Source organism: Panthera tigris, chromosome C1 (genome assembly GCF_018350195.1).
Source record: "Panthera tigris isolate Pti1 chromosome C1, P.tigris_Pti1_mat1.1, whole genome shotgun sequence".
NCBI lineage: Eukaryota > Metazoa > Chordata > Mammalia > Carnivora > Felidae > Panthera > Panthera tigris.
The window spans coordinates 81,218,833-81,240,379 of record NC_056667.1 but is presented as its reverse complement, the minus strand read 5'-3'; the positions used below and the strand labels follow the sequence as shown (position 1 = coordinate 81,240,379).

The 21,547-nt window shown below is 36.2% G+C and overlaps 1 long non-coding RNA gene and 2 pseudogenes across 2 annotated transcripts in view; 2 read left to right on the top strand and 1 right to left on the bottom strand.

Moving 5' to 3' along the window:
• The first annotated feature begins 4,186 nt into the window (after positions 1-4,186).
• LOC122241589 lies at positions 4,187-4,335 on the top strand (annotated as a pseudogene).
• Positions 4,336-7,184: 2,849 nt separating this feature from the next.
• On the bottom strand, positions 7,185-9,160 carry LOC102956809 (annotated as a pseudogene).
• Positions 9,161-9,297: 137 nt separating this feature from the next.
• Positions 9,298-21,547, top strand: part of LOC122241529 — a 531,327-nt gene continuing 519,077 nt past the window's right edge. For both annotated transcript variants that reach the window (XR_006221720.1, XR_006221719.1), the window contains exon 1: positions 9,298-9,369. This is a non-coding gene — a long non-coding RNA (uncharacterized LOC122241529). The remainder of the gene's footprint in view (positions 9,370-21,547) is intronic.

The following is a 21,547-nucleotide window of genomic DNA, read 5'->3' as shown; positions in this document are numbered from 1 at the left end:
GCACGCATATACATATGTGTATACCCATATGTATACAAATGCACACACACATTACATTGGTAGGTCTTCTTGGAAAATTGACCCCTTTATCATTATATTATGTCCCTGTTTATGCTTGGTATAGTGGTTTCTTTTGACGGCAGAGCTTTGCTATGAAGAGCAGAATGCTCTGAGTATATTTCAAAATGGTGACTTTTCCCTTCTGCCTTCCCTAAACAGGAGGGGATTTTTCTCTTATCTGGGCTACTGGAAGTAGAACTCATGGAAGTGTAGGGGGCCTCCCTAAGACTGGGCTTCTAGGAGTTTTAACTCCTGAGCTAGTCCACACTCAGCTTTCAGTAACTTAAAATTTTTTTTCTTAATGTTTATTTATTTTTGACAGAGAGAGAGACAGAGCATGAGCAGGGGAGGGGCAAAGAGAGAGGGAGACAGAATCCAAAGCAGGCTCCAGGCTCTGAACTGTCAGCACAGAGCCCCAGGCGGGGCTCAAACTTCCAGACCATGAGATCATGATTTGAGCTGAAGTCAGATGCTCAACCGACTGAGCCACCCAGGTGCCCCAGCTTTCAGCAACTTAAAATTACCACTTCTGTTCCCAGCAGTTATTTGCTCCAGCTCCTGATAAGTTGTATAGCATTGTATGAAGCCACTAACATATGGGATTTATTACAAAAGCTAGTTTTACCCTACATAATACATACATATTTTTCTAGCTATTGGTAGATGGAAAATGAAAGTAAAATGCATAGTCAATTCAAAAGCAAGCCGGAAAGGAGAAAAGAAAAAGAAGAAAAGAAAAAGCAGGATAAATATAAAGTTGTAGAACTCAAAATGTATTAGTAATCACAATAAATGTCAATAGAGTAAACATGCAAGCCAAAATACAAATATTCTCAAGTTTGGCGGAATAACAAAACACACCTTAAATGGTTATCCCATAAAAGTGGAAAGTTAAAGGATAAATATAGTAGGCAAATACTTAACAAAATAATTTGGTAATATGGCTATGTAAATATGTAAATATAGCTATGTAAGTTTATCTCTCCTTGTTAGACAAAATTGACTTCAAAGTAAAAATATTTTTTGGAGTAAAAAAGATTTAATTTAATTAAATATTATAATATTTAATGATAGAAGGTTCAATTCTCATAGATTAAAAAAATCTAAATTCACAAGCACCTAAAAGCATAACCTTTATAAATGAATATACATTTATATATGTAATATACTTTTTCATATATATATAACAAAAGCCATAAAACTGTAAAGTAAAATTAATAGATTAATATGCATAATAGGCAGTTTTTAACTCATGCATAGTACTTAATAGAGAATGCAGACAAAACACTAGTAAGGATATGGAGGGTTTGAACAACAAAATTAGCAAGTCTGATGTACTGGGCACATATGCAGCTCTATATCCAACAGAGAATGTATCATAGAACTTTTCTTAGAACTGACCACATTCTACACTATTAAGCAGCTATTAAAAAAATAAACGTCAAATAATTGTTGTTAAACAGGTGATTTTTTTCTGTTAAAATATATCTAATTTAGAAATCACTAAAAATGCTGATTTAAAAATTGATTTGGAAATTATAATAAAAGACACTTCCAAATAATCTTTGGTTCTAAATACAAATAACATTTGTATTAGACAAATGTATTAGACATTAGACAATATTTAGGACTGACAATTGATGAAAATATTACATTCTAAAATTTAGGGGATGTAGGTAAAGCAATACTTAAAATAATTTTTTTAACATCCTGTTATTTGCAAAGTTTGAAAGTTGATAATCTAAGTTTCAAATTAAAGGAGTTATAAAAAGGATAGCAGAATAAACTTACAGTAAATTTAAATAATGAAACTAATGATACGAGGAGAAATTAATTAAATAGGAAAAAAAAGATAAAATAAAGAGGATTCACAAAGCCACTCACTTGTTGAAAAGTCTAATAAAATAGACACCCTATGGCAAGACTGAGCAAGAAACGAGAGAGACAGAGACAGAGACAGAGAGAATCCATTAAAAAAGAACATTAGCAGTGAAAAGAGTAGTGTCATAACCCCAGAAACATAAGTTTTTTTTAAGATTTATATGCAATTTTAAGTCATTAAATTTGAAAACTTAACACAAATGTTCATTTTTCTAGAGAAATATACCTAGCCAATAGTAATTCCAGAAGAAATTTAAAACCTGACTAATCCTTAATTGTTAAAAAAAATGAATTGATGATTAAAATCTAAGTCTCACCTTCCCCACGCCCATCAACTGGCTATCTGAGCCAGTAAAATAGGACAAAATTCTAATCAAAATCTCAGATGATTTTTTTTTCTTTTTTTGTTTTACCTCTATGGAACTTGACAAGATGATTATAAAATATATGGAAGTGCAAAGGACTAAAGTAGCCAAGACAATTTTGAAGAAGTACAATATAAGGAGACCTCCTTACCATATACAAATATTTATTACAAACTATAAACAATATAAAGCTATGAACAATGAAAGCACTGTGCATTGTTCTAGGAAAGATAAATAGACCAATGGAACTGAACAGAGACTTGAAATAGATCAATGCACAGATGGAACCCTGATATTTGGCAGAGGGTGCACTGTCTACCAGTGAAGGATGGGTTATTGATTAAAGAGTATTCAGACCTTTGGTTATCAATATAAGGAAAAAAATTGAGAAGCTCTGTCTCTAACCAAACACCAAAAGTAATTCTGTGTGGATTAAAGATCTAATTATGATAGCAATAGTTTAGAATGTTTTGGAGGAATTCTAAGAGACTATATTTATGACTTCAGAGTAAAAGGTGTAAATTTAATCCATTTTTTTATTTGGTAATATGAACTCAAACATTAGGATTGTCTAATAATTTTTACTAATGTAATAATTTTGTTTAGTTTTTTCCTGAACTGGTTTTTCTGTGTTATGAATATAGAGCCTTAGTGGATCACATTTATTCTTCCCTTGGGTAAAATACTATTGTTCAAAGAATCAATAACATTTCATAGCCCAAGCCAAATAATTTTAAAACTGAATTTAAATACGTGGAATTCTTCAAACTTCAGATATTATATATTTTTTTCTCTAGGGGAAAATGAACATTCAGCTAATGGGGGAAAGGGGTTGTAGCATTTAGTTTTAACTTTTTTTTAATGTTATGTTTATTTTTGAGAGAGAGAGAGACAGAGTGCAAGCAGGGGAGGGGCAAAGAGAGGAGCAGACACAGAATCTGAAGCAGGCTCCAGGCTCTGAGCTGTCAGCACAGAGCTCAATGCAGGGCTTGAACTTGTGAACTGCGAGATCATGAACTGAGCTGAAGTTGAACGCTCAATTGACTGAGCCACTGACGTGCCCCTAGTTTTAACTTTTAAAAGAATAATTAAATTTGTGTTTTAAATGAGATTATTTAAAAAAATAAAACTCATTGAATAAATCATAAAAATGATGAATTAAAATATATTTACATCAAATTCTAGATTTGGGATAAAATATTACACATTTATAGTAATGTACATTACTCTTAATCCTCTTTATGTAGGACGTCATTATAAATACAAAACTGAAGACTGGCAAATAATGTTTGTTATACACACTTTTGACAACAAAAACATGGTGATTGTATATTTTAATGTTTCAATGACAAATCAGACTATAATATGATTTGAAAGTCAAACCTATTTATATATACATATATAATTTTTTTTTATATTTATATATATAATATAAACTATATATATAAACTATATATAATAGGTTTTACAAACATGGGATTTTCTGTTCATTTGACTGCATACAGGAGGCAGGTATAAGTACTTTGTACATTTGAAGAGAGAAGAGTAAAATAAGGGTGTAATTCATAATTTATTCCTTTCCTTATATTTGTTATTTTATTTAGAGAAAGAGTGCAAGTGTGTGTGTATGTAAGTGAAGAAGGGGCAGAGAGAGGAGAGAGAGAATCTTACCTAGGCTCCATGCCCAGTGCAGAACCTGACTTGGGGCCTGATCCCAAGACCCTGGGATCATGACCTAAGCCCAAATCAAGAGTGGGACGCTCAACTAACTGAGCCACCCAGGTTCTCCTTTTCTCTTATATTTTGAATAACAAAGCAATTTCATTAATGTACTTATTTGGAGGCAGCTTTAAATATTCTAATTTTAAAATGCAAAAACCAGCTTTGCGCAGTGGCAGTATTGTAGCCAATGAGGTTTATCCGAGGCGCGATTATTGCTAATTAAAATGCAAAAACTATAAATCTTTTCATAGACTAATAAGATACATCACCATATTTTCATTAATATTTTTGTGTGGCTGTCTTAGGAACACATTCCCTTAAAATACCTGCAGGATATTGGCTACATAAAGAAAGGCAAGCAACTTTAAGTGTTATTTTTTCATGCTGGAATAGAAACTGTTTGTAGCATGCAACACCATAGTTTTTCTTTTTTGAATAATACGGGTGCTTCTGAGTGACCCTTACTAATATATGCAAGGAATTTGAATGAAAGATGGGAATAGATGATATATTCAGTGCACTGACTTTGCATGGTAACACTTATCACTACAATTCAAGCCTTGGCTCCATCGTGCGATACAGAGACACAAAATACTATTTTTCTTTTCCTTCCTCCCACTCTCCCTCCCTTCCTCCCTCCTTTCCTGCCTTCCTTCCTTCCTTCCTTCCTTCCTTCCTTCCCTTCTTTCCTTCTTTCTTTTTTTTGCCTGGAAGGCTTTATTGTGATGTTAACTTTTTCATTGATTCAAAGGTGAAAATAATCTAAAGTAACTTTCGAGATCTCCGGTCTACATAGAACGACGCCATGTATAGAATAGTGCCCTGAAACCATTTTGCAGATTATTTTTTATTGTCTTCCTGGCATCTATTTTACCCCTCTCCCGCTTGGGTTGTTTGTTTTTTATAACCAAGAGTATTTTTATATTTGGGGAGGAAGTTTGCTCCCTCCATTTTCTCAGCCTTGAATTTTGGGTGACACTGATTGCCTGCTCTGCTTTGGAGATAGATCTTTGCTGTCTAAAACCCCATCAGAGAGACTACTGCAACCTTGTCACAGTGATTGTATCAGAGAAGGACATGAGTTCCAATTCAGATCAGTGAAAGGACCTGATTCCCAGGACATATACAGCAGCTACTGTAAGAGACTCCAACTTATCCTGAGTGTTTTCTTTTGAGGATATGACATCTGGAATTGATGCAAACATTTTGCTGAAATTACCAGAAGAATTAGGAACTCCCAGATGGCTACCAGGGCAGCGTGGGGAAATAGCAAACAGAGAAGCAGAATAGAGAGGGTATGAGAAAGAAAGTCCTGGAAGATCTCATCTGAGGTGTAAGATCAAGACTCATTTTGACTTTTCTGTTACATAAGTCAATATCCCCTTTATTGTTCAAGTTATTTTGAATTTAGAGCTTTGTTTTTTGGTCACATGTTACTGAAACATTTTTTTGGTCACATGTTACTGAAACATTTCTATCACAAATGTTACATGGGCATTTTGATTTGGAGACTAAATGGAGACAAATACCTTAATTCTATTCAAAGATTCTTTGTTTTCAAGGAACAGAAAGATACAAATTAGAGAATGGGAATTATTGGAAAGATTTGTGGAGATGGAACCCAACAGCTAGGAAAAAGAAAATCTTTTCACCTTACTTAATGGTACCTCAAGTCTCTCTTTTTATGATATTAATGTGATGTATTACATTAATTGATTTTGATTTTAAAACTTTTCATTCTTAGGATATATCCTACTTGGTTACAGTGTATAATTCTTTTTATTTATTGCTGTATATAGTTTGCTAGTACAGTAAAACCTTGGTTTGCAAGCATAATTCATTCTGTAAACATGTTTGTAATCTAAAGCACTTGTATATCAAAGTCAATTTCCCCATGAGAAATAAGAGAAACTCCGATTACAATACTGGTTTATTTTATATTATAGAATAATATAAAATAATAAAGAAAATACAAAATATAAAGAAAAATAAACAAATTAACCTGCACTTACCTTTGAAAACCTTCGTGGCTGGTGTGAGGAGACGAGAGAGGAGGGTTATTGTGTACGATGATTTTCACTGTCACTAACAGATGTTGACTACAGTACAGTATTTATATACTCTTGTCATATACTGTACTTAATGTAACTGTCAATAGGCAGCACAGGAAAGGGTCTACATCTGTAGGCAGCCTGACCTAGAATGAAGCAAAGCATTCCTAAGCTTACTCTTATATGGAAAAGCAGGGGACTGTCCATAGGTGCTGTGTAGTGACAAAAAATACACTAGTGCCAGTTGTGGGCACCTTCCAACATTCTGAAAAATGACTGATTTCTGCCAAACACTGCAGTCTGAGACCAAGGATCTGAGCATGGGAGATGATTACCCCCAATGAGAGGGAGAGAGAGAAGGGGGGGGAACCACTGGTTCAGATGCGATTATGTGACATTCGGTGTCATGTACTACTTATATTGCAAGACATCTCTCATTTATCAAGTTAAAATTTATTAGAAATGTTTGCTCATCTTGTGGAACACTCACAGAACAAGTTACTCACAATCTAAGGTTTTACTGAATTTTGTTGAGGATTTTGCATCTATATTAATAGAGGATGTTGATTTTGTTTTCTTTCTCCCTCCTTCTCTTCTTTCCTTTCTTCTTTTCTTTTTTAAGAAGCTAAATAATTTAATTTTATAGTTCATTCAGGGCTTACTACTGATCATAAGGGTACTTTAGATTATAACAGCTGAGAGAGAAATAAGGAAGAAAGAAAGCAGTTTATATTTTTAATGCAGAAAAATAATTGTTAGAGATGTTTTATAAAATTTAACAAACAAGGTCTAGCCAAATTTACTGTTCAGTGGATTTTTTTTCTGTTTTCAAGGGATGAAGAGAGAGATTCAATGTATATATTATTGGTTACTGCTTGAAAAAAATCATGAGATAGAAGCATAAATATAATATAAAAGATAATATTTTAAAATTGTATTATAGGAATATTAGCTATAATAAGTGGGAAAGATATATTAAAACCAGTAGTGTGTTACACTGGTCCAGAAAGAACTCATAAGGCAGACAAAAACTAATATTAGTTAAGGAAAATGGTCTGTTTTTAGGAAGTGCATCCAGAGAGATGTTACCTCAAAGAAATGCCAACAGTAACTGTGTGGTCCCCTGTTGTTACTCAGTGAAGTATCAAGGGTAGAGTGACTGGGTTAACAGCTCAAGCTTTCTCCAAAGATTTGTAGTATTGCATCAGTACAGTCCAAGTCTTGGGAGCCATGAAACCTTCAGGAGGTTTCTGGCCTTCCCTGGCAAGTTTGCCCATTCAAGCTCCTGAAATAAATTCAAAGTCTTCATGGTGTTCAGGGTCATGGTAGTCCAAACACTTCTTTTTCTTGTTGTAGGCTGCAACTCAGAAGGGAACTCTTTCCAAGGTCATTAGGCCAGGAGTCATTGTCAGCACTTTGGTGCTATGAGTTGTCTCATAAAGATTCTTCCCTGTTTCTGAATGAGATATGTCAGCAGGCTCTTGTCCAACAATGTTAAACTTGTCTCCTGCAACCATCCATGCTCTGCAATGCCACTGGATTCCAGGTGGCTCAGGACACATCGTGGGAGGTGGGAAGATGGCCACTACTGTTGTTTCAGGATATGGAACTCCTTCCTCCAGCACTGAATGATTCTGCTTCATACACATCAAAGGAGCATCATTGTCCTTTGTCCAGGCACCAAGAGGGTGAAGTAAAGGACAGAGTGCCTGTAGCCACTCTCTGGAAGTTGCTTGTAGGTATCCTGCATTAATAAAGCATGTCCATTGCATGAAGTTAGATTCAACCTAGCAGACACTGGGTTGCATAATTGAAATGCAATGACAGCATCAGCATTCAAAAAATTTAACATCTACTATAGCCCAATAGGAGTAAAACTATGTTAATCAAGACCATCGTCCCAATAAAGTCAGTTCAAGATCTGATGATCTCCAATCAACCAATCTCCTTGTTCCATAACCATCTTGATGTAGGGGTGGTTCTCCTATGTTGTTCCTCACTCTGGCACCACAGTCCTCCTTCTCGTGCTTAAGAAACTCTGGATTGTGAAGAATAGTCATACAGCAGCCCTCCTACGTCAGAGCAAATGCAGACCAATCATCCAGCTTCTCTTTATCTTCATGACTTAGTTGTCAGAACTATAGGCACTGACAAGTTAATGATACCCCCATCCATTTAAATGAAGGCACTGAAAGGACTCACTATCTCTGTCTCTCTCTGTCTCTGTCTCTCTCTGTCTCTCATGGAGCCATTCAGTAGGGTTGCCCAACCTTCTTCTAAAACCAGCACCCACTACATATCCATTTAATTAATTTTCAATACTGGTAATATTTCCGCACACGTTTTTGCCAAATTGTTTATTGTCTGGCATATACAGTTCTTTTACTTAGTCAGGGGCATCCACAGGTACAATATCCTGTTCCTGTAGAAGTTCCACAACTTGTTGGACACAGCCATTTATATCACAGGAGTCTGTTTTCAGCATCAATTAAGGGGCCTCTGTTTTTTTTATATTCAGAATTAATTTCAGTGAAGCCTTTAATTTCCCCAGCCCTGTGCTTTTTTGTAGAATCCTTTGACATTTCTGCATAACAAACACACACAGGAGCATGAACAAACATTTCAAAAAAAAAAAAAAAAGGTAAACCCTCATGAATTTGCCTTGCATTGTTGCATCCTTGAGTACTAGGCTATAGAAAACTTGTGACGCACAGTAAGCTAGCATCTGCAGTTCACCAACTTCTGTAGTGCATCGAACATTCTCTTCTCTGTCTTTGGACTAAAGCCAAGACTTCTAGTGAGAGCTTAGCGAGCGTTATCACCATGAGTGTCGCCACAGCATGGAATGCAACGGCAAACCAAATACTCCTCCAAAGCCATGTTCACCGTGGTCTTCCCGGCTCCACATAAGCCCGTCAGCCAAACTGCACAAGCATGGAAGGCACCTGTGGTCTCTCCTACCTGACCTCTCTTGTTCCTACGGACATGGTGAGCTTGATCGGTGACATTAGTTGTTCTCTGCAACCCCATAATCAATCAGACATTCTTACACAGGGTCCCTGGCCCTGCAAGGCTGCAGAGAGCAGAGGAGCAGGGCGGGCAAGAAGGTGAGGAAGGGCGGGGCGAGAAGGCGGGGTGAGGTGGGGTCAGAAGGCGGGGCAGGGCAGGGCGAGAAGGCGGGGTCTCGTCGGATCTGGCGAGCCTGCGCAGAGGAAAGAAGACGTTCCCTCTCGGGGCTTCGATTGAGCAGCCAGTTTCCGCCTTGTGGTGCCTCGCTCACGGATAAAAAAGTATGTGTGCTGGTTTCGTTTTCTTGTGACATCGTTGGTTTTATATATCTGGACTTACAGAATGAGTTGGAAAATGTTGACTTCTGGGAAAAGTTTGTGAGGGATTGGTGTTAATTCATATTTAAATGTTTGCCAAAATTCGTCAGTGAAGTAGTCTGGTTCTGGACTTGGCTTTTTGGGAAGTTTTGAAATTACAATTACAAATTAGAGGTCTCGAATTTTCAGTTTCGTTTTGAGTGAGTTTCAGTAATTGTTTCTAGGAATTTGCCCATTTCCTTTAAATTATCTAATTTATTTGCATACAATTGATTATACTGTGGTACTTTTTATTTCTGTAAGTTTAGTAGTGGTATCATTTTTTAATCACTGTCATTTTTTTTTTTTATTATTTCTGGTAAGAATTTATTTTTTTTAGTTTCCTTTTTTTTAAATTTAAATTTTATTTTTTTTTCACTGTCATTTAAAGGTAATCATTATCATGCCTCATAGGGTAAACACTTCAAACTTGTCTTCTTAAACATTATGGTTTAAGGTTAAATGTTCTCTGAATTTCAAACAAATGGAATCATATAGAATATATTCTTGTCTGGCTTGCTCAATTTTATGTTCGTAAAATTCATCCCTGAAACTGTGGTTTCTTCATTTCATTGATGTATACTATTCCATCGAGTGACTATACCACAATTTAGGTACATTTGGTTATTTTCAGTTTTTGGAATATTGTAAAAAATCACTGCCGTTAATGTTCTTGAACATGTGTTGTTGCACACAAGCATGTGGTTATGTTGGGTTATACATAGGAATGATCTGCCAGGACATAGGGTTTGTGTCTGCTCAGCTTTAGTTGATAAAGCCAAAGAATTTTCAATGTGGTTATTATATCAGCTGAGACTCCCATTAGCAGTATTTTCCATCAAACTGTCTCCTTGCCAAAACTTTGTATTGTTATTAAACAAAGAAAACTTTAGACTTGCTAGTTTGGGTACAGTGTTACCACATTATGGTTTTAATTTGCATTTATCAGAGCAAAGTTGAGCTTCTTTTTGTATTATTTGTCATTTAGTTTGCCTCTTCTGAAAAGTGCCTATTAGGTCTCCTGCCTATTTTTCCTTTGGGTTATCTATTTTTTCCTTAGATTTGTAGGAGTTTTAACATATTCAGACAAGAGTCCTTCATTGGCTATATGTTTTGAAAATGTTTTCTTCCATGGTATAAATTTTGTTTTTTCTATTTATGTTTTCTTTTGGTGAACAAAATCCTAATATTAATGTAGTTCGATATTTGATGTTTTGGTTAGTGCTTCTTGGTGACTTGGTTAAAAATACATCTCCCTACTTCTAGCTCCTGGTGATGTTATATTGTAGATGTTTAGGTCAACAGCTCACCTAGAATCAATTTTTGTGTATATGGTTTGAGTTAGGGGTCAAGTTTTATTTTTCTCCATATGGATGTTTAATTAATGAAGCATGATTGAGAAAGCATCTTTCTCCCATTATTTAGCAATACTTCACATGTCTTAAAATCAGTTGTCCATGTACGCATAAGATTTAAATGTGATCTACAGACCTGAAGGAAAAGGGAGCAAAAGATTTAATAGAATCTGGAGATGGAGAGAGAGCTGTAGCTACAGGAAAAGGCCACAGGACAAGACTGATGGCCTTAGAGAAACAGACCCTGACAAACTGTGGCACAAAAAGGGATAAACACAGAAAAGTTCCAAATTTTGCCTCTGCTTTCCCCATAAACCCCTGCCCATTTGCAACCCAAATGAAAACAGAAAGCAGAGGAGCTTGTTGGTGCAATGCATACCCGGGATATAGCCCAGGTAGGAAGGTGAAGCAAGGATATGAGGGTTATATGCAAGATACCCAGCATAACCAAGCACATTTGCCTTTCAGCATCCTCTTGTCATTTGTCTAGGAGAAAGATTTGTTTCCTCATTGCAGGGGAAACCCAAACTACCCCAAGCTAATATCTGATTGTGGAGTATGTTAATTCAGTCAAAATCGTATCTGAAAAGTTTAGCTACCACTGTTTTTCTTTATATAAGAAAATGGGAGCAGAGGTGGAAACAGTGTAAGGGAAACAATTAACTAACTTAAACCATAGCTGCTATAGACTCTACTTCTGTAGCTGAACATGAAGCTTAAGTTGAGAGTGATAGCTGCCTTCTTTCACAATGCATTTTATGTTCCTCTTATTATCCATGGCAGCTGGATAGTGTTCTTTACCTGGTGGGGTAACCCAAACCTCCATTCCTGTAGGATCTGAGTCCTTGATCCTATTTTTATTGGATTGTCATAGTTTGCCATAGTTCAGAATTACTGAGTTCAGCGAATGCTAAGATGCCCTAGTGAATTTTCTGCCTCCAGTAATAGTTTGTACCTACTGGGTGGCAGCAACCCAGTTTCCACTTGTAATCATGATCTGTCATCATGGACTATGCAGTGATACCCTTTTTGTCTGTTTGTTACATGACACAAGGGTCCACAAATTTCAGAAGACAGTATCAAGCTTTTAGCTGAACAGGACTGTGACTATGTATCTTGGTAGATGCACAGGTCCAAGTATTAGATACCAGCGCTCCTCTGTTGGACACAAACATTCCCAAAAAACAAATTTGAAGGGAAGAAAAACTTCCTCTGGTAGTTTATTGGTATATAATACCGAGGGGGTCCATTCTCACCTATATAATTTGATCCCTGTATATTTTAATTCTGGCCATAGGGCAGAAGTGCTAAGTATTGGCTGCTGGCTTAAGAATATACTTAATCCTTTATGCCAGGACCCCACCCTCTCATGGTGTTAACTAGCTAATTCCATAACCATGCCAAAGGCCATCTTACTATCCTGTTTAGCCACCTGCTTTCTCAGTGATGGGGCAGTATGGTAAGGCTAGTGAATTATGTGGACGTAAGTCCATTGCCACACATCTTTTGCTGTAATATGTGTCACCCATTGTAAAGTTATATTGTGTTGAATGCCATGGCTGTAGACAAGGTATTTTTATACTGACAAAAATGCTATGGATGGTAAAGGCATTTCTGTATCTGAAATAATGTTTATGTCTGTGAGGACAAATCACTTTCTGTTCTGTGATAGAAATGTTTATTGCAATCAACTGCCACCAGGAAGTAGACCAGTCTCCTGGGGAATGGTGTTATATCAACCTGCTTGTGGCAGATTGGCCACTTGGTGTGGTGGTAAAGACCAGCCTTTATGAGGGGAAATTCATGTTATTGAACACATGAATAGCCTTCCAGTCTGCCCCTCACAAATACTCTAGACATAGTTCATGTGAGCAAGCACTGGCATGGCTGGAAAAAGAGGCTGACTGATAGCCACTGGAAAGGACACCTTGTCCACCTGATTATTGAAACATTCTCCACAGTGGATTTATTCTGGTGGGAAAAAATATTTTCACACTTTGTGCTCTTTCTAAGATGTTCTGTACAAACCTCTCTCATAAACCATCACTCATACAATTTTATTCTTTCCATGTCCCTGACTATTTAGGCAATCTGTTAGCCACTGCTCATGAATCAGTATAGACTTGCACCTAAGGCTGTCTTTCCTTCCATGCAAAATGGACAGTCAGAAGCACTACCTCAATTTCTGCCTATAGGAAATAATTTACCCTCACTACTTACTGTCTTTCAGGGGTCCTCCTGAGTTGGACTATATTGAAGTGACTATCAACTGTAGTTTAAATAACCATTCTAAGCAGTTCTATCTGTAAACCATAGTCTTGCCTTTTCTTTCCTCATTGATTAGTCTTAAGGAAATCCTATGTGGTTCCATGTGTAGGTTGTGGCAGAGTTGGTGAAACTGTAGCAGCAAGTATCTCAGAAATTTGAGCCAATGAATGAAATTAACCAACCAATGAAGTTAACTTGTGCCTTCCAGATATGTTTGGGCACCAAGTTGAATATATCACTTCTTTTTGCAATGTAATGCTATAGTGCACTTCTAGGTTGATAAATCAGATAACTTCTAATTGATAGATTACAAATCACTAGGATCCCATAGATAAAAATTCAGACAACATTAGGGCCCATAAGCTAGTCAAGAACTCTTTTTCAAAAGAACTATGGTTAGCATAAAGGCATTGCCTGCTTCCCAACTCTTAATGGTCTAAGCTGCAGTTCATCTATTGGGCTTGGTCAAAGCTTCATATGCTATCTCTGTCTTCCACAGACACTTCCAATGCCACTGAGTCCATAAGATTGCAATGCTAATGAAAAGAGCAACTTGTGCACAGAAAAAACTGGGAAGCCTAATAGGTTACCAGAAACTCAGCAAGAGTTGTACTTCATGGTGATCATTTCAATTTGCAGCAACTTGTTTTTTACTATGGAGAGGATATCCTGACAGTCCTTAGACTACTGGGCCCTTAGAGTATGGTATATTCCTGAATTGTTGCCGGCCTTATTTCCTACTCTCTGGCATGCATATGTCTTACTAAGGCATCTAAAGTGCTTGCCACTTCCTGTTCATTAGATCCAGTTAGCATAATGTCACAAATGTAATGAACCAGTGTCATGTTCCATGGGATATCAGATCAGGGGGCCTCAAGACTGTATTATGACAGCGCAGGAGTTGACATAACCCTGAGGCAAGACCATAAAAGTATACTGTTGTACCTGTGAAGGCAAACTGCTTCTGATTATCTTTGCTGAAGGGTATAAGGAAAAAAAAAAGCCAGGTCAATCAGGTCAATTGCTGCATGCTAGCTGCCAGGGGCTGGGTTGATTTGCTCCATTAAAGATATCACATCTAGAAATGCACCTGTGATTGGTATCTCCACCTGATTAAGTCTGTGATGATCTGCTTTCATTTTCCACGACCCATTTGGTTTGTGAACTACACATACAGCTGTAAGAAATTGGGATATTATAGGAATATTTAAAGTCTTTGATGGTTTTACTAACCTCTGTAATGACTCTGAGAATGCAAAATTGCTTTTGGTTTACTTTTCTTGACAGATATGGAGGAAAGTGGGGAGTTACATGGGTTTTCATTTGTCATTTCTACCATAATAGATTTCATGCAGGGTTTCTACTCCTTCCCACTAGTACCCTGATTTCAGCACAGGACATTCAAGCATTCAATCTGTACTGCCATTCTACAATGCTTATAACCAGGCCTTGGGCTTATAGTTGACATCCATTCTCCCCTGAGACTACAGAAGATGAAAGACCCTTCAGAGCTATCATTAGGGCTTTATGATTTTCAGCCCCAATTCTGAATTAGAAATTCATGACTGTCATTTTTTTTCCTGGGTAATCTCTGTGAGGTCATCTGAGGCATCCAACTGATCTCATAATCATTATAATCATGGTTGATGTCATCGTAATCAACTGACACAGCCATTTGCTCTCCCTATGTCTGTTCTCCTGTTGTACTTCCTCCCATGCCACTATTAAGTACTGGAAGCCACTGAAAGTGGGAGACTGTTACTACTCCTAAGCCTGAAAAGGCAATGAAAGGGAATGGTTACTAGAGCTAGAAAGGATTGTTGTGTACTGAAGGATAACTGGCAAGAACTATAGTCTTTAGCAGAGGGACACAGACATCCACCATAATACAATAGAGGAAAAAACTAGGAAAATAAATACCCAAATTCATTCTCTCCCATTCTGTAATATCTTCTGTCCCATTGCCCAAACCAAACCAGAAGCCAGAGGATAAGGGAACCCACAAATGCAGTCCATATGGCTCAGCCTTCTGCTACCCAGAACAGAGAGGAGAAAGGTGGATGGTGCAGGCAAAGATATCTCATACATCCTAACTCTTCAGTTGGCTAACTCATCTTTTGTTTCATAGTTCACAATGTTATTTCCCCAAAGAAGTTTTCCTAAAGCCCTAAATACAAAATTATAAAAAGCCTCAGCTGTAGCTGTCTTCACTCTTAGCACACTGTTGTTTTTCTTTATAGGACTTATTACAATATGTATTTATATATGAATTAGTGGGGTCTATAGGTTAATTTATATAATGACTCACTTTTTCATATTTCATTTTTTCGTGTTTGTGTTGCAGACTACCTGTTGCCTTATACATAGTAAATACTTATAAAGGTTTGTTGAAAAAAATGAATGAAATAATTAGGCCCATGTGAATTGAAGTGTGGCTTTAACCTCCATACCTAATATTTCTTTTGGAAAATGTGTTCTCACATATAAATAATTGATATTGCCACAAAATTTGTGAAACACAGAATGCTTGCAAATCATGACCAATCTGTGTGCATAGTTTATACCCTATATCAAGCGGTGGCTAAAAATATTTTACAGCAATTTCTGTGCCCTCATTTATCTCTAGTTCTTCTAAGAATTATAATGTGTTTCACTTACCGTTGAATCTACACAAGTATTAGTATAGTGATTTCATCCTTGGAGAAATAATGAGTGTTTCTGGAGGAATGAATAAACGTTTCTGGAATTTTGAAAGACTTTACACAGCTAATTTACTTCTTGTGGGGGACCTAGAGGGAAATGAGGAATAAGAATGAAGCTAACAAACACTACAGTATGTGCCAGACAAGATACTGGCTTTACATATATTACTTGGTTAAATTTAGAACCATAACACAATAAATAGGTACTTTCATTTTACAGATTGGAAAATGGAGGCTCAGGGAAGTTAAATGTGGAAAAACATCAGAAGACTGAAAAGAGGATTTTCTTTAGGAACTCATTTTTTTTCTCTTTGAGCATTGACTCACTGAGGCATAGGCCAACTATGAGCATACATTGGTATGCCAAGTGTAGATATATTTTTCCCAATAAATATTTTTAAGTTGTTATAATTTATTTAGCAGCATATGGAGAAAATTGCCTCTCTCTTGGGTGATGCTTTATCAATCAGTAAAATATATTCTTTAAGAAGGAAAGATGATTCACAAGAATCTGCTCATTAGGATCAAACTTCCAAGTCAAATAATTTAGCAGGTGTGAAATCTAGAACTTGCCTGGTAGATTTTATAAATTATTGTTATTATAGCACTTCAGCATTAATTGATACCAGTGCTGAATGTTGTTTCTCTAATGGCAGCTATCCAGTGTGTGAGGCTATATTATGGAATCATGTCAGTATCTTTTGTCTTATCAATTTCATGAGGAACTGACTTGAAATGGTTTTCTTTGGTGGTTCTGACAGATTTCAAAAAGATTAACAGTATGTTATTGTCCTGATATGTAACTGTGGGAAGCTCTATCTAGTCAGCCTTTGGCAATGTTGAGAATTTCGTATGGGTAATTTAATGGTGAAACAGCTCAATTTTTGTGATTAGTACCTGCAAGGAACATCCAGTGTAATACAATTCAATAAGGGAATTAGATACAGCAATAAAAGCGCTTTGTGCAAAATGTGACAATTAAACATTATTTTAATGGTTCAAAACATTGACAAGATGAGTTTTAGCTAGATTGTTGATTAAATGAATGAATGAATGAATGAATTCCAAGTCTCAGATTTTTTATGCTACAGGGTTCTTGCAGAGCATTTTGAATAAAACTATGGTATCTATGTTCTTACTTTAATTCATAACAGTGTGAATTATGTGGGCAAAGTCTTATTTATTTTTCACGACTGTGGAAGCTGATGCTCAAAAAAATTGAGTGCTCTGCCCAAGGTCAACAGTTACCTACTGGCAGAGGTCAGGGCAGAGCTCTGGTCTCCTGATCATTGTTCACATTTAATTGTTTCAAATTTTGTGCTGAGCTAGGTATGTACAAACTATAAAGATGAATTGAGCATGATCTGCATTCAATATTAAGAATAAACCAAATGTCTAATAAAATTAATCTGACATGCTTAAAGATATGCATAAATGTTATTGTCTTGCATAGTGATTAGGTACAGATTCTAAGACATTTGGATAAATTACAATAATTAGTATTACTTTTCCTTAGATACAATTGCTGATTGGGACACTTGGGTATTCCATCAAATGCATAATAACAGTCAAGTGACCAGATCTGGTGTCTAAGACTCCTCAGGAGACAAAGATTACAGATAGCTTCCCTTTGATAAGACAAGTGACAAGATGAAAATACCTGTAGATTGGGTACCTTTAACTTAGAAGCTACTGGAACATATAAGAGTGAAGACAGGCATGGATTATGGGGGAGATTTATAATAGAAGGGACATAAAGAAGGGCAGAGTTTGGGTAGAGAAGTTGGAGTCTGGTTGAACTGTGTGGATGCTTAGGAATTACTAGCTTTCTCGTTTGAACAAGTCATGTCCTTGGGATGAAGGCCAATTTTCAATATTCAATTCAGGCTGTTCCCCTCCAAAGGAGCTTGATTATATGGCTTCCATATTCTTATTAATCTAAGGTTTTGTGAGAACTATACTCTGGTTGCTTGTTCTTTGCTGTTTAGTATTTAATATCCATTATTTCACCATTTTGATTTACCAAAAAACGATTACAATATGTATCAATCATTTTAGTATTTCCTTTTCCCTTTTTTTCTTTTTACACAACAAAAATGCAGTTTGATTATTATCTGTTATATAGGTTCCATGCTATGACTTTAGGAGTTCAGAGTGTGAAATAGAAGATATTAATCCAATAAAAATAGGTAAAAGGCATATTGTCATTCACTAGCAACTAACCTAAGAACTACAATGGAACTAAGATACACATACTATGTAGTTATGCGCACTATGTAGGAAACCTACTATCTCTATTTTCTATGTCAAGAAATTTATAACTTTTCCTACTAAAACATCAGCACCTGAACGCTAAGGTTCATTTTTGTGAATGTCTCTGTACAACCGATGGAACTGGTGGAATACATGAGGGAAATTACTGCTCCTTTCATTTTTCTACTTTTGCCCAATGATAATGTGTATATATGTCAGTGTCCTTTTGCATTTTAACAAGTGTTTGATGAAGCTGGATTCAAGTGAAGAAGTGAACAATTTCAAAAAGTTTTTTTTTAAGTGCTTATTTATTTTTGAGAGAGACAGAGCATGAGTGGGGGAGGGGCAAAGAGAGGGAGACACAGACTCTGAATCAGGCTCCAGGCTCTGAGCTGTCAGCCACAGGGCTCGAAACCACGAACCACAAGATCATGATCTGAGCTGAAATCAGGTGCCTAACTGACTGAGCCACCCAGGCACCCCCCAAAAGTTATTTTTGATATTATTGCAAATATATATGTATGTGTATATATTGTATGTATAAAGATATGAAGTTTATATATATCTTATGAATTCATAAATTAAAAAATCATTATTAAATATTGTTTTTAGGTTATTTTAAGTTTATTTATTTAATTTTGAGAAGGGGAGGGGCAGAGAGAGAGAAAATCCTGAGAAGACTGTGCGCTGTCATCGTGAGCCCAGTGCAGGGCTCAATCTCATGAACCCCATGAGATCATTACCTCAGCCAAAATCAAGAGTTATACACTTAACCGACTGAGCCACCCAGGCATCCCCAGTTGTAAATAAATCTTAATTCCAAAGGCTATCTTCATATTGTCTCAAGATTCAGTAGTCAGTTTTAGTATTTGTACATTTTATAAGCTGTAGGTGGTAGGACTTAGACATGACTATAAAAATAGTAATTTTATTCATAGATGTGAACCGGATCATTCACTTATCCATCATTGGATTACTCATCCTTAACATATGCATGGAAACATATTAGGTATTTAATCAGGAAAGTCAAGAATTGGATATATAAAAAAAAGACATAAAGTCTTATTTTTTGAGAAATAATGACAAATTGAACATTCATTAAACATCACAGACACCTGTAAGATAATGTAAGAAGTAATAAAACATACACACACACATATACAAACCCATTAACAATAGCCATTGAATAAAGACTTATTAATATTCTAGAAATTTTGCTAAATGCTTTACCTGAATTTAATCCTCTGACAGACCCTGTGAGTTAAGTGTTATCTCCATTTCAGCTATAAGGAAACTAAGGCACAAAGAGGTGAAGTAACTAGCCCAGTGTTACACAGGTTTGCTGATCCTGGATCTAATCCCAAATCTTCCAGACTTCAGAGACCGTGTAGATCCTCATTGAGTTATGCTGTCTCCCCAGTGCATTGCAGCCTATCAGAGTAAGACTGATACGTACAAGACTTGAGGAGAATGGAGCACCCTCCCGACAACAATTTAGGGTTAAATTCCTCCTTGTTTTCTAAGATCAGTAGCCTTTCTGGAAAAGGTGTTATTGGAACTGCACTTTGAGGTAGGTTACGGATGTGGAATGGAGTTGATGGTGAAGAAAGATACCCCAGATGGGGCTATGATGTAGGTAAAGCACTAAGCAGAGTGAAACATGGAAGTTAAAGCCAGAACCTGGAGTTAATGTCAGTACCCAGAGGGTTAGGTCGAGATTGTAGAGGAGCTTGGGGCGAGTGATGATCGATAGAGTGGTGTAAGAACTCCTGGAGTGAATGGTCCTGGAAGTGAGGGACCTGACCGTGGAGGTTTGGGGGGATGGATCATGTGTGTACAGGAAATATGTGAGGCAACTAGCTTAGGTCAGGGCCAGGAGTCAGAAACCAAGAATTAGTAACAGAGGACTCTCCTGGGCCAGAATCAGAGAAGAGAGCCATTAATGAAAGTTTCTGAGTTTTCAGAGGAAATCAAGAATTGAATATAAAAAGGAATCATAAAGGGGGGGGGCGGGGAAGGGTAGAACTTGTGTTTATTCAGCAGTATGAATCTTAAACATTATGCCAAGAGATACTAAGGGATTATATCAACATTGTTATTTACTTCTTACAACAAACTTTCAACCTATATATTATTATTTGGAAATGAAAGAAATCAACCTCAGAATGTTTAAGGAACTTGCTAATACTCATGTTTAGTGTTTAGTGAGGTCAGGATAGATAGACACTCACGTTTGTATTACAATGCTTACAGTGCCCACATTTTCCCAAATAACAGCATTTATTAAGCATGGAATTTTAACAAGGACTTTCTGAGCACTTCAGGGAATACAAGAATAAGTCAGTTTCTGCCTTCAGAGGATATACAGACTAATCACACAACTCAACAAAAAGGTTCCAGAAGTACAGTTTTGTATTTGTATTCATCTCTGTAGTTGTGTTCAGTTTTATATTTTTATTTGTCTCTTACCAGGTACTTAGTCACAACCTTTGTCACTGCATAGGAGCTATTAACGAATATTTGTTTGTTCCAGTCATTCAAATATTCCTACATAAAATGTTTTCTTTTACACATATGTTCTATGAGATCCATTTTGGTAGATGGTCTTTTCTTGTTTGAAGCTTTTTCATTGTAATCTCATTTGTGGAGGTGATCAGCTTCTGCTCTATGAAGCTGTTCCAGAAGCCTCCCATCCCACCGTCTCTTGGCATTTAGTAATAGGATTGATACCCATATCATTTTCATTACTCTACCTTTAGGTGATACGTTTTTCACTGGAGGTCATTTATAGTTGTTCATCTACAAAGACACTGTGACTGCTTTTTTAAATTTATTCAAGAAACACTTAAGTGATTGGGTTCTCTTAACATTGTGATAAGAAAGCTTTATGACATGATGAGTGAAGCAGTATGTTTGGCTCTCAATTAAAACTTTCCCTTAAAGAATTAGTTCAAACATCTAATCCAGCATCACCACCTTTATATTAAAATTGTTCACAGAACTGAAAATAAATAGAATGGTTCTAATGTGTTATACAATAGGATGCAACTCTGGGGTTCTATTTCCACAGAGGCATGTCTCATAGAGATATGTTTTTAAAATAAAAAAGGTTATATGTAAAGGAAACTGTTTACATGTGATACTTTGGTATTAACTTTAAGAGTAAGGAAGCTAGAATCTTCATGTGTCTTTGAGGTATGGCCTCTAAAACTTTATAAATATACTTCAAACACTAATTCCTTTTGTGTTCACTTACATACATTCATTTTGGAAAAAGAATCATTCATTGTCTGTTTAGAAATGTGAATGCTTGGCATATTAATACATAATTATTGAATTTTAAAACTATCTCCAAAAACATCATAATGAAGAAAATATACTTGAGGACATTGTAAGATGACAGCAATTTCTTACCAAAATTTGTTGGATCCTCAGTCTATTGGGAATTAAATAGAAAGAAAAACTTCAGTTTTCTTCTATGTACAATTAACTTTAAAATGAAAATACAAACTTTCTTTGTTTTTA